Here is a 12,234-nt window from a genome sequence, read left to right as displayed (position 1 = left end):
GAAAATACCATAGAGATGCTGATGGGATCCACACGACAGTGAATAGGGATTACCTCCACGTTCCAGTCTGGAACTAAGTCATAAACTTAATTGTTAACGGTCAATGGCAACAGGTTTGCCCATCACGCCTCTGAGATTATAGAAACACACTAGTTATCTGCTACTCACGTATGCCCTGCATGTGATAAAGCCAAAAAGAACCCTTTGACAACTTTCATGCTAGCAATTGCAGTCATCAAAAGGAGGGCAACCAGACATAAACAGAAGCAACAAACAAAATCCTTCTCTATTATTCACAGGTATCACATGGCGTACAGAGCTCATTGCAGTAACTTCTGATTGCTCTCTGACAAACTCTGTTACCTGAGCAGAGAACATCTGTTAGATCTGCCTCATCCCAAACGTCAAATGTGACACCGTACTGTTGAAATAACTCGACTGCAAACTTTTTCTGATGGTTCCTCCCTCGCTCTCCTTTCTCATCTTTACGAGACTGACCATGGGAACCGGGCTTCTGAGCGCATTACCGCGCTTCACGCAGACATCATGGGCGGGAGGGAAGCTCATTACATGCTTTCTTCCTGGAGCCCCATCCCTGCCTTTTTGTCTTTTGAAGATTTCTTTGGGAAAATGATACCTTGGTTTCTGAACAGAAGAAAATAATTTTTAATCATTTAAAAACAAACATTGTACTCAAATTTTTCTCACAAAAAAAAGTTTGATTCAAGTTTCTCAAAGAGTGGCTTAAAATTTTATGTACATAAAAATAAGTAAAAAAAGAAATAGGACCTATGTATTATTGAGAATCACAAACTGTATATAACATTGGGAGAATAAATTTCTGTAAATTACCACTTTAACCCACCAATTACTTTTCTGACTCAAAACCTGTGCCCACAGATGCATGATGCATATTAATATTTGGTAACTATTTCCTGGGGACTCTCAAGTATTAAATATTTGTCTGATTTGAATTAAACTCTAGTTTTGTGAGGTTTCTTTTTAACTCTACATTGTTTTAATCTGCAAAATATTATGTTAATTAAATATTTTCACCTAATCTTATGTTGTCTGTGCTCCTGCCACAAAAAATAAAAAGGAACTCCACTAGTGCTTTTGAGAATTGGGCTTTGTTTCTGTTGATTCCTCTGGAAAGTCTCTTTCTAACTCTTTCTAAGACAGAGCTGGGGGTCGTCTGTGCTTCTAGAACACTCTGTACCTATCACTATCCTGGCACCATGAGGCTCTTCTAACTCTTGCAGGTCCGGTCTGTGTTCCTACCCAGTCTGTCTGTGTAATCTGTGTGTGTGTGTGTGTGTGTGTGTGTGTGTGTGTGTGTGTGTCTGTGTGTGTGAGAGAGAAAGAGAGACAGAGAGAGACAGAGAGCGAGAGAGAGCTGTGTAATCTGTGTGAATGTGTGTGTGTGTGCATGTGAGAGAGAGAGAGAGAGAGAGAGATTAAGACAGATGCAGAAAGACTGGCAAAGACTGGCAGATTGTATTGAGATTCCAATCCAAACATAGAGTATGATTTTATAGTTTTAAATTCAATTTAAACTTTTTTTGTGATATAACATCTGCTATTTTGCAGACACATGCTAAAGATGAAATGACCCTTAAATTAATAAGAACTATGCAAATATGGTAATATTATAGTCAGTCATTTACCCAGGACAGAAGTCCTGTCTTTTCTAGAAGATGTAAACTCCTTTTACTCCATTTCCATGATTCAAACATAAGTAAGAAGTCCACGTGAGCACACACACCCCGTACAGGTGTGTTTGTCTATGTATTTGTAAGTTACACAAGCGTTACTACACTGCTGTGCACGTTCTAAAACATGCACAGAAAGAGAAGTTGTAAAGGGATGCTGTAAGTGAAATGAAAGAAACATTAAGGAAAAGTACATAAGGAGCAACGAGAACTGAAAATCCAGGAATCCTGAGATAATAAACAAAACCTTTGTTCTGCACTCGTTACCCCAACCTAGTGTTTGCTGGAAGGTTGTGATCATTTTTCATGCTAAAGGTTATTGTTCTGAATGAAAGCCTTAATTTTTTTCCTCAGTGATATTTCTTGAGGTCAATTTATAAATATAGATCTTCTAACTTTATTGTGAGAAAGCTAGTATAAATGTTACTCAGATCCATACAGAGAAATAGAGACACAGCAATATTTAATCCTACTGATAGAGGAAAGAAGAAACTAAACTCAATGGTCTAATGCTCCTACAGCCTCCCACTACTGTGTGTGCATGCACACACACACGCACATATACATGTACACACACGTACATGCACACATACATGCACATGCATGCACATGCGCACACGAACATGCATATGCACACACGAACATGCAATGCACACACGGACATGCACACATCTGTACACACATGCACACACGCACATGCACACACGCACACATGCATACACATGTGTACACGCACACACACACATAAATGCACACACATACATGCAGACATGCGCACAAACACACACACACATGCACACACAGAAATGGTCTATTTGTCATCAGACAGCCCCTCAGGTTATGAGCCAAGGTGTACACCTCAAAGCCCAAGGTGTGAACTGAGGACAAAAGTTAAACCACTGGAACGTTTCATCATGACAGCTCTACAAGCATGGCCTCTGAAATCACATCCTAGGTATTGTTAGAATGCTGCTTCTTAATTTTATTGCCAGGAAAGCTTGAAGAATGACTCAGGTGTAAACCTGCTAGAAGTAGAGCCACTAATCAAGATGGGTCCTGGGCCTAGTGAATGCATTCATTCATTCCTCCAGCAAGTACTGAATTTGGGCTAAGTCTCCGCCAGACTTTGGGTTCTGGGGACATAGCAATGAATGCAACAGACAAGCCCCTGTAAAACATTCAGTCCAGTGGGGGAGATGGAGCCAACCACACAGAATGTGATTCTGTGATGTTTTCCACACAGCAGACAATTCAGGTAGGTCCGTCTGATCGACAGCGACGGGGGTGCTATTTTAAGAGATGCCTGAATTAATTCTTGAATTACGATGTTCTCTGAGCGAGCCCAGGGGAATGAGTGGAGATGAGCTAGGTTTCAGGGTGATGGGAGCAGGGAGAGGGGAGCAGGCTGTGACGCTGAAGTCCTCAGGGCTAGGCCCGGGCAGGCTGCCTGGACATGGCTCCCGAGAAAGCTGTCTGGTAGCCCATCTCTTCATCTCCTGTTGTTCAGGTTCAGGTTCAGGAGGCAGCCCGGACAAGGAAAGCTCCCGCAGTCGTTTTTAATTTCTATCACAATCCCCACAGTGTCTCTATGCTGATGAAAAAGGCCAGAGGGCCAGGGAACAAAATGAGAGTTAATGCAGGCCTGCCTCCGCCAGCACGCAGTAAGGTTTGGGGGCTGCTGCTCAGAGTCTGTCCCTAGAAACGCCACGAGTCTAGGTCCACAGGTGACTCCTGAGCACCAAGAGAAACTGGACGTGACTATGAGGCGACATCTGGGAACCCGCTCTGCACCGGGCAGTGGGCAGGGACCCTCTCACTCTGGTCTGAGCGCCTCCTCATTCAACGACATCACATGAACAAGAGTCCCCTTCTCTCCCTGCTGTGACCCCAGCGTCCAGCTCTGCACCTGGCACTGAACACGGCTGGGATGAATGTGAAACCAGACGATGGAGGAAGCTGCTGCCAGGCTCACGCAGCGTCTACCCTAAAGGCCCCACACGAAAGGCACAGAGGTCAGACCCGATACGCTCTCTTCCCACAACCGCAAATACCTCCCAATGCTGTAATTTTAAAATCCGTTCAGGTCTTCAGACAAAACCCCCCTCGGTACTTAGACATTACATGGAAACAAGGAGAAAGTAAGATGCTAAATTCATCCCAATCCTTTCTTGTTTTTAAGAAGAGATTCATGTTTCCTGTCAAAGCTCAGGCTCTCTTGTGTTTTGCAAATGGCTTTTCACCTCAGTGAGGCTGGTGGATATGGGTCCACCAAAGGCTAGGAACCTGGACGACAAGAGGCTAATCAGGGCCTTAAGGTGCTAACAGATAAAGAGGGGCTGAAAAGGAACCGCAACAACGGCCAGGACACACGTGAGTTTGGGAGTGAGGCAAGCCACCTTCTTCCCTAAGTTGTGTTTGCACTTGGGGGAATTTTCAGCAATTCTTACTCCAGAAATGCTATGGCTGCAGTTTAGAGTACCTGACAGAAAGTGAGGCATTTTCAAGTAGCAAATAAAAAAACAAACAAAGAAAATAACACAAAAAAGCTCTGCACGTTGGCATGTCATTAAAAAACTAAGTAAATAAAGATACACATATGCAAGCAGCCATTTGCACCCCCTCTATCCAAACTAAAAGCGGTCCTATGATTTATTTTAATCATTCAATAATGACTTGAGATCTACTGTGCATCAGCACAGACACTAAGCAAAAGTATGCTCATTTAAATCTCACCACTGTATAAATTAGATATTATTATCACAATTTACAAATTACGAAGCAGGACTTCACAGAAGCTAGGTAATGTATCCAATGTTATCCTGCTAATAAGTGGTGAAGCTGGAAATCCCACAAGGCCTATCTGATTCCAGAGCCATTCCCTCCACTCAATAGGAAACCCAGCAAACTTAATTTCTGTGCTCCCTGCAAGTTGTGCTAGGGTGGCAGCCCCTCCGCCCCGTGCCTGGCTTTATTACACTGTTTCCCTATAACGGACTCCGGGCTCCAGCCTGTTTTTTTTTTCTGTCTTACATTTGACTCTTCTCCTGAGACTGCCTCTCACTAACCACAGAAAGCCCCTCGCACGCCGCAGTCTGCTTATAACAAGCTAGGAGGCCTGTCATCACCCAGGAGAATGAGTCAGAGAGATGCTATCATTTCTCTCCCTGCCTGGTGTCGCCCAAATTCTGGGACCAGAATCCAGTGAAACCGCATCCTGTGGACCCAACTGCTAGGCTGCGGTGCTTTTTCACAGGGGATTCCCATCCATGAGGCTCCCATCCTGGACCAGTTCCAAGAGAAACGCATCGGCCCTTGGGTGTGACAGGGAGACTGTGCAGGACGCTGCCTGAAGCAGCGACATGAGAAGCTGGGAACTTTCGGGACTGAACCTGTACTGGCTGGAACAGACGCCACGCTCCAAGGACATGCTGACTGCTCGGCTTTAATCTGCAAACATACGGCAGAGTTATGTGGTCAGGGGCTCAATGCACTCGCGTTCTTCTCTTTCTCTGTAAGGACCATTTTGTTACGTGGCATGCCAACTCAGTGCAGGCCCAAGCTAGACCTTATTTTTGTTTTTCTTAGCTTTGCCTTTGGGAACTGCCAGTGCTTTGGAAAAAGAGCAATACTACCATTAACTAATAATGTTGGCATCAGAGGAAGCAGGCCTCGTCTCACAAGCGTACGTTTTTCATAACGCTGGAAAATTCGTTAACCTCATGAGACTCTACATAACCTATAGAAAAGAGTCCAATTCTGACTTCAAAATCTTAGTTATTAGTCTTTGTTTTAACAATTGCTTTTTTAAAAATTAAATCTATCGCTTCCAATAGTGTGTGTGGGGGGGTGGGAAGCAAAATTCCGCACCTAAATTTCTTAAAAACTCATATATGTCCTTCTAAGTGTTCTGACCTTTTTTAATGGAGATGCCAGATTGACTTATTATATCTCTATACTGCTAAGGTATATTAACCATCGGATTAGTATTATTTGACTATGTGTGAAAATAATTCTTAAGAGTAAAATTTAATGCTGTTTTTATGGTAGATATAGTACAAAACTATACCACAAAGTACCCAATTCTATAAAAACAGAAGTTAAACAAGAAATAAACTTTGGAGGAAGAAGAAATAAAATAGCACAGATTATTCTCAACATAAGTCAAGTATTTGATAAGCACCATGGGTACCTTCTAATTCTAAATACTGAATTTATTGATTCCTTTTATAAAATGTTAGAATTCCAAGGGTGTTTTGGCAAAACTTCACTATTAACTCACATAAAAATTGTTTTAGATGGGCATGGATGAAGAACTAAAAATGTTTAAAATTTCAAGTGGGTTTAGAAAATACGCAACATGAGCTCATTGTAAAACATAATGTCCTTATTCCTCATGCCTGACAACCCGGCCACCAGGCTGCACCTACCTCCGGGATCCACTCACATATCCTCCTAGCACCCGCCCTGGAATCATGGAAGAGAGTAGCCTTCCTACATTTTTCCATACTTGTAAAAAAATCTTAGGTTAGAGCATTGTTGTTAGAAGGCCGATATATTACATTTTTCCTGGGAATATACATTGATAACTCTAGAATTTAAATAGTACACTCGGCTAGGACTGTGGATTTCAGGTATTCTGTACACCTTTACAAGGTTGTCCTATGCATTTTCACATCTTTCACTTTCCTTAATGCTGTCACTTCATGTTGTTGTTTTTTCTTTTGAATGCTACTGATTAGTACATGAATCTCTTTGCTGTATGATCTCTTTTCATTGTTGACCCGATAGGAGAAAGTAATATGCCTAATGTCTTTTGTAAGAAATGCTTTCTGGCATTTGCTGTTTGTTTCTTATGGGCTGTAGTGTCCTCTCTGTACCTAGTCACTGTTGGTATTCCCAGAGAGCCATGCCTTTGAGTCTGCTCACGCCAGGGCGCCTCCTGAGCCCATCCTCGTGGGGACCACACACAGCCCGTCCAGTAGCTCAGAGAAGCTCCTTTTGCTCTCAGCAGTTTCTGGTTCTTTGTCTCGCACCACTTTTCTTCATGACAGGTAACTGCCCAGTTTTGCGTACTACAAGCAACTGGGGCAATTGTCCTGCCCTCACTTTCCTGCCATTGACACTGCATTAGAGCTGACTGTGTGTCTTAATCTTTCGTTCAAGTCTAATCCAGAGGACACACATTCCTGTAATGGCAAGACCATGCACTGCTGCTTAAAGTTCTAGAATTTATACTACACTTGCAGGTGAACCAGGAAAACCATGGATGCCAGGGAAGCGTGTAGATTTAGCCAGTCTAACATTTGCAGTCACGTGATAGGGTGGATACAGTCCCTAGCTGTAATTCCTTCACTTGGCCTAATGCCTAATGCTGCATTAATGTTATACTCGAAGCTCCTTACCCTGATTTTCTATGCACGTTAGACTGCCCATCATTGCCAAAATAAAAGAACTCTGAAAACCCTGTGTTCTCTATTTCTATTTCCTGTAAAGCTACTGTACTGAAGGATGCACCTTGGAAGAGAGGTAAGCACCAACATGGACGTTTGGCTTCAATGGTCAGGATCCTGTCTGGCCTGACCCCCTGCTGAGCTTCCTCTGACTCGGCCCGTGACCCAGAACCTTGAGCCCTTCCAGGGCGAAGGCTCCCACGAGAGGTGATTTCATGAATGGGGACTCATGCTCCTACTGTGTATTTCACATCACTCCTTCTTTCGCTCAATCTGGCCCCAGCATCCGGAGACCATTCTGGTAGCACCATGTGCGACCATTTAAGGTGAATCAGACAGCAAGTTGATGCTAGGCGGGATGGGGGATTCTTAGAAGACAAAGACATTCTAAGACATATTGAATCTCTAGATGTGAACCCATCAATAAGACAATAAAGATGAACGTTTACACAATCTTATTTACTCCTACATGACACTATCAACTGCCACTTCAGTGGAAATGTCATAATGTAGAATCTAGACAATCTTTATGTAATTCTTAAATTAGCTAGGGGCATTCAACACAGCACGGAGAGTACCTAACAGAATTTTTATCTACTAAATTAATTTTGGGATATATTTTTTTTTCACTTAAAATGGTTTTATGACCCCAGGAACATCATAAATATCTTTTTTTTTTTCTCCTAGAAAACAGCTAACAATCAATTTGACTACTACTTAGAAAAGCATCATTTAAAAAAACACTTTTAAAAGTATGCTATTAGAAAAGTTTAATATACTGGCAATTCAGATTAAAAGATACTGGTCGCTCACCAAACCATATTTATTCTTCAGATATGATTACATGGCCATTTAGATAATAATATATATCCAAAGATGTATGAAACACAGTTTACTTGGAAGCCTTTTAAATCTTTCCTAGTCAATATAATGTTCAAAGGTATATTTTCATATTTAGTTATTAGTAAAATCACTACATATTTTCAAAAGCTTCCAATATATTTTGTTTTCCTTCATTGCAATTATTTGAAATAATGCTCAAATGTCCTTTTCTTCCATATTAATATTTGTTATATATTGGAGGAATACAGTGTCTCTAAACTTTTTTGATATCAGAGGGATTATTCATTATGAATTTGTACCAACTGCACAAACAGTTAACCAAGTTTACTATATGAAGTGCTGAAAAGGCTGCATGAAAAAGTTAGATGACCCGAACTTTACTCCAACAATTCATGGCTCTTGCATCACGACAATGCACCAGCTCACACAGCACTGTCTGTGAGGGAGTTTTTAGCCAGTAAACAAATAACTGTATTGGAACACCCTCCCTACTCACCTGATCTGACCCCCAATGACTTCTTTCCTTACCCAAAGATAAAGGAAATACTGAAAGGAAGACATTTTAATGACATTCAGGACATCAAGGGTAATACGATGACAGCCCTGATGGCCAATCCCGAAAGAGTTCCAAAATTACTTTGAAGGGTGGACTAGGAGCTGGTGTCAGTGCACAGCTTCCCAAAGGGAGTACTTTGAAGGTGACCATAATGATATTCAGCAATGAGGTATGGAGCACTTTTTCTAGGATGAGTTCACGAACTTAATTGTCTGACCTCGTGCACTTCCTTATGAATCTGGTTTTCTTTTTTTTTCTTTTTTTCTTTTTTTTCCATTTTAGGACAATAAACATTGGGTAGTTCATATGAGTAGGTGCAATTCAGAAAGGTCCTCTACTACTCTAGGGAGTGTACTTCGAAATGAGACTGAGCTTTGATTCACCAGAGAAAGGCCCTGGCCAAACTGGATATTTACTTCTTATGAGCTTAGAGTGTGATACAGAATACGTATTCCTCTAAATTGCCCTTATCACGGGGTGACCACCCAGTGAAACGTTTTTAAGGTTAACTCAGTAGAATGGCAATAGATTCATTTGGTCTCTACTACAAGAAAGTCTATGGAGCATCAGACTTCCTTTTTCTCTATGGAGATAACATACTTAAAATCAGCCATCATAGGCCATTACAGATGAAACGCATCCCTGTAAAATGACGGCATTTGTGTCCACCCCAAAACTTTATCTCATGAGGTCTCAATGAAAGATATTCATTTGCTTTCAAAAAAGAAACACATTTTGCTTTTGCAAAAGTGACTGAGAAACCTGCAATGTAATATAAATTCTATACCCAAGAAATAAAGCCAATCAATGAAGAAAACAGAAAAATAGCCTATAGATGTTACTTAGTGTGTTTATGATAAAATACTTTTACATAAGTAGTTTCTATGTCTAGTTTAATAAAAAAGGATTTGCATCCCATTTTCCTGGGTCATTGATTGGACACCAGATGCTGTCTGCGACCCTTCTACTATGAATGAATGTCAGTGTCACCGTATTGATTTGTTCTAATGTCTGTTTGTAGTGGAAAGTTAGCAAAGAAGTATCTGAATCTGAGAGCGCTGAAGCTCCTTGTAAAAGATGCATCATTGCAAACAGCTTCCCTATGTAACATTACTGTTGTGGAAAGAGATGTCCTGCCAGGAGGGGGCCTGGGCTTATTCTATGATAACGAATCTTCAAGGTGACCTTGAATGAAGGACACCCCCTGGAAATCACACCCTTTTGTCATCCCTTCTCACACTGGCCCTGTATGATCAATATGATATGGCGACAGGAACAATGTGTGTGACTTCTGAAGTTAGGTCATAAAAAGCAATGCAGTCCCTCTTGGCTTCCTGGATAGCTCATTCTAAGAAAAGGCAGCCATCATGCCATGGGGACACTCAGACAGCCCTGTGGAGAGTCCCAAATGGAGAGAACAGCTGAAGCCCTAAATCAACAGCCAGTGCCAACTTGCCAGCCACGTGATTAAACCACACTGGAAGTGAATTTTCCAGCCTTAGTCAATCCTTTAGATGATTGCAGCCCACCAGCATCTGCAATTGCATGAGATCCCCAAATCAAGGACTGCCTACCAATCCCTCCAAAACTCCCACTGCACAGAACCCATGAAAGACAATACAGAACTAATGTCTTAAGCCCTGCGTTTGGCAAAACTTGTTACGCAGCCCTAGGAACTGACACAAACTTCAGAGTTAGCATGACACCCCTTCTATTTGCTCATCTTTGTAGCTGGGGTAACAATGGGAATTTGTGCAGCGGATGCCCACCGTCACCTGGGGTTGTTTTGAGGTTGAACGATTTCAAGGTTGAGATTTCAAGGTACATTTGCTGAGGTACAGACTGCAGGACTAAGGGCTGGTCCTCACATCTGTTCTGTGTAAGCACACATGCATATTGGAAAACTATAATTTAAAATCTGAGTTATTAGCATTTTCTCAGCATTATCCAGTTCAACGTCTGTCTTCCTCAGTAGACTATATATTTTATTACTCTAGTACTGTGGTGTACTCATTGCAACAAGAATCATGCCTGACATATAGTAAGTGCTCCAAAACTGTTGAACAAACAAACATGTGGTTTATATGTGAATAAATAGAGAGAAGTTTAACCAAATCATGACTTGAAGCCTTCTGAGTCTGAGGACAGGCCTCGACTCCAGGCGAGAGCTAATGCTGCAGAGTTTTTTTTACATCTGCAGGCTGCTCTCGGGCTGTTACGGGGTCATGTTGTTGGCCTGCTTGGTGGTGAGGAGCTGAAGGACAGCATCGCCCTAGCTGTACAGTCAGCTGATGACGAGTTCCAGGGGCGTCAGACATCGGGGTGTGTAGGGAGCTGGAGCATTAAGGGTTAAGAAAATGTAACTACAAGCAGAGGTTGGGAGGATCGCTAAGGAGAACTCCGATAAGCATAAAGAACAAACAGACACCAGCTGTTCTGGGGATGAGGAATTATCAAAAAGGTAAAGACAGTCAGGGCCAAACTTTGGAAAAACATAACTAATCTGTACTTGCTGCCTCAGCCGCTTTATGTAACCTTCTTGTTTCTGTGTGTATAAAAGAATGCTGAAAAATAAAGCAGGGGCTGCAGTCTAATTAGAACTGCTCGCCCTCCCGATCCCATCTTTGTCTCTTGTCTATTTTTTTTCTCAATCCTCACTCCCCACTTCAGGAACCATTCATCTCGTCGGCAGGCTCCGACAGGGGTGTTATGATGCTCTGTGACAAGCGGTGCAGCCATCAGCAGTGCTGCCTTGTGTCCCTCAAGGCGCGAAGAATCCTGACCTTGCTAGCCCCTCATGGGTGGATATGTCACCAGTGCTGGCCAAAGAGATGTGAGTGGGAGCAACGTGCCACGTCCAGGCCAGAGCATGAGGTGCCAATGCCAGGGCCCCATAATCCCAACTCCCTGCCTCGGCGGTTGTGGAGACACGTGAGAGTGGAGCCTCTATCAGCCGGGCCCCTGAGAGGACACAGCAAGCAGATCCACACTGGACTTGTAGCGTGGATGAAAAACCAGCTTCATACTGTGTTAAGCCACTGGGAGTATTAGAATATCAGTTACAGCAATAGCGTCGTCTCTCCTGACTGATACATAAATGCTAGACAACTATCATCACCATCACCATCACCATCATCACCCTCCTCCTCCCCATTGTATATGTAAAAATACATATACAATATACATATACGTATGAATGTGTACACACACACATACACACACACACACACACGCACACAAAAGAGCCAGTCCTACTTAGTGCGCTTTTATCTGCCTAGAATTCCCACTTCCTTTGGTAAGAACAACTTCACAGACTTCCAAGAAACCACAATTTTACTACATTTAAGCCATGTGGCTCAAGTGGAGCTAAAGTAGCCCTTCACACACACACACACACACACACACACACACACACACACACACACAAACTCTGGGCTTTGAATATGGTTGGCCCATCCATGTTACGTCCCAGTGGTCAGCCGGGTAGGTTTAAGAAGTGCTGTGCAGCTCTCTAAAATGAATATTATATGTCAACAGTAATTGAAAAGTAAAACAATTATTACAAAAACAAAGAACTACTGTGCAACCTAAGAGAGTCCGCAGACTTCGGGGGGAACCATTCAGAAGGAGGCACTCTCGTTCCGTCACGCTTGCTAAGCTGGCAGAATGTCAG

General features: G+C 42.5%; 1 protein-coding gene across 2 annotated transcripts in view; it reads right to left on the bottom strand.

Annotated features, from left to right (window-relative positions):
• The window catches only part of PRKN (parkin RBR E3 ubiquitin protein ligase), a 1,116,534-nt gene that overhangs the window by 840,562 nt on the left and 263,738 nt on the right, over window positions 1–12,234 (bottom strand). The gene's annotated exons all lie outside the window — the stretch shown is intronic.

The sequence above is a fragment of the Rhinolophus sinicus genome, chromosome 2 (genome assembly GCF_057876585.1).
Source record: "Rhinolophus sinicus isolate RSI-liver-muscle chromosome 2, RSI-T2T, whole genome shotgun sequence".
Classification (NCBI taxonomy): domain Eukaryota; kingdom Metazoa; phylum Chordata; class Mammalia; order Chiroptera; family Rhinolophidae; genus Rhinolophus; species Rhinolophus sinicus.
This window is presented reverse-complemented; position numbering and strand designations above follow the sequence as displayed.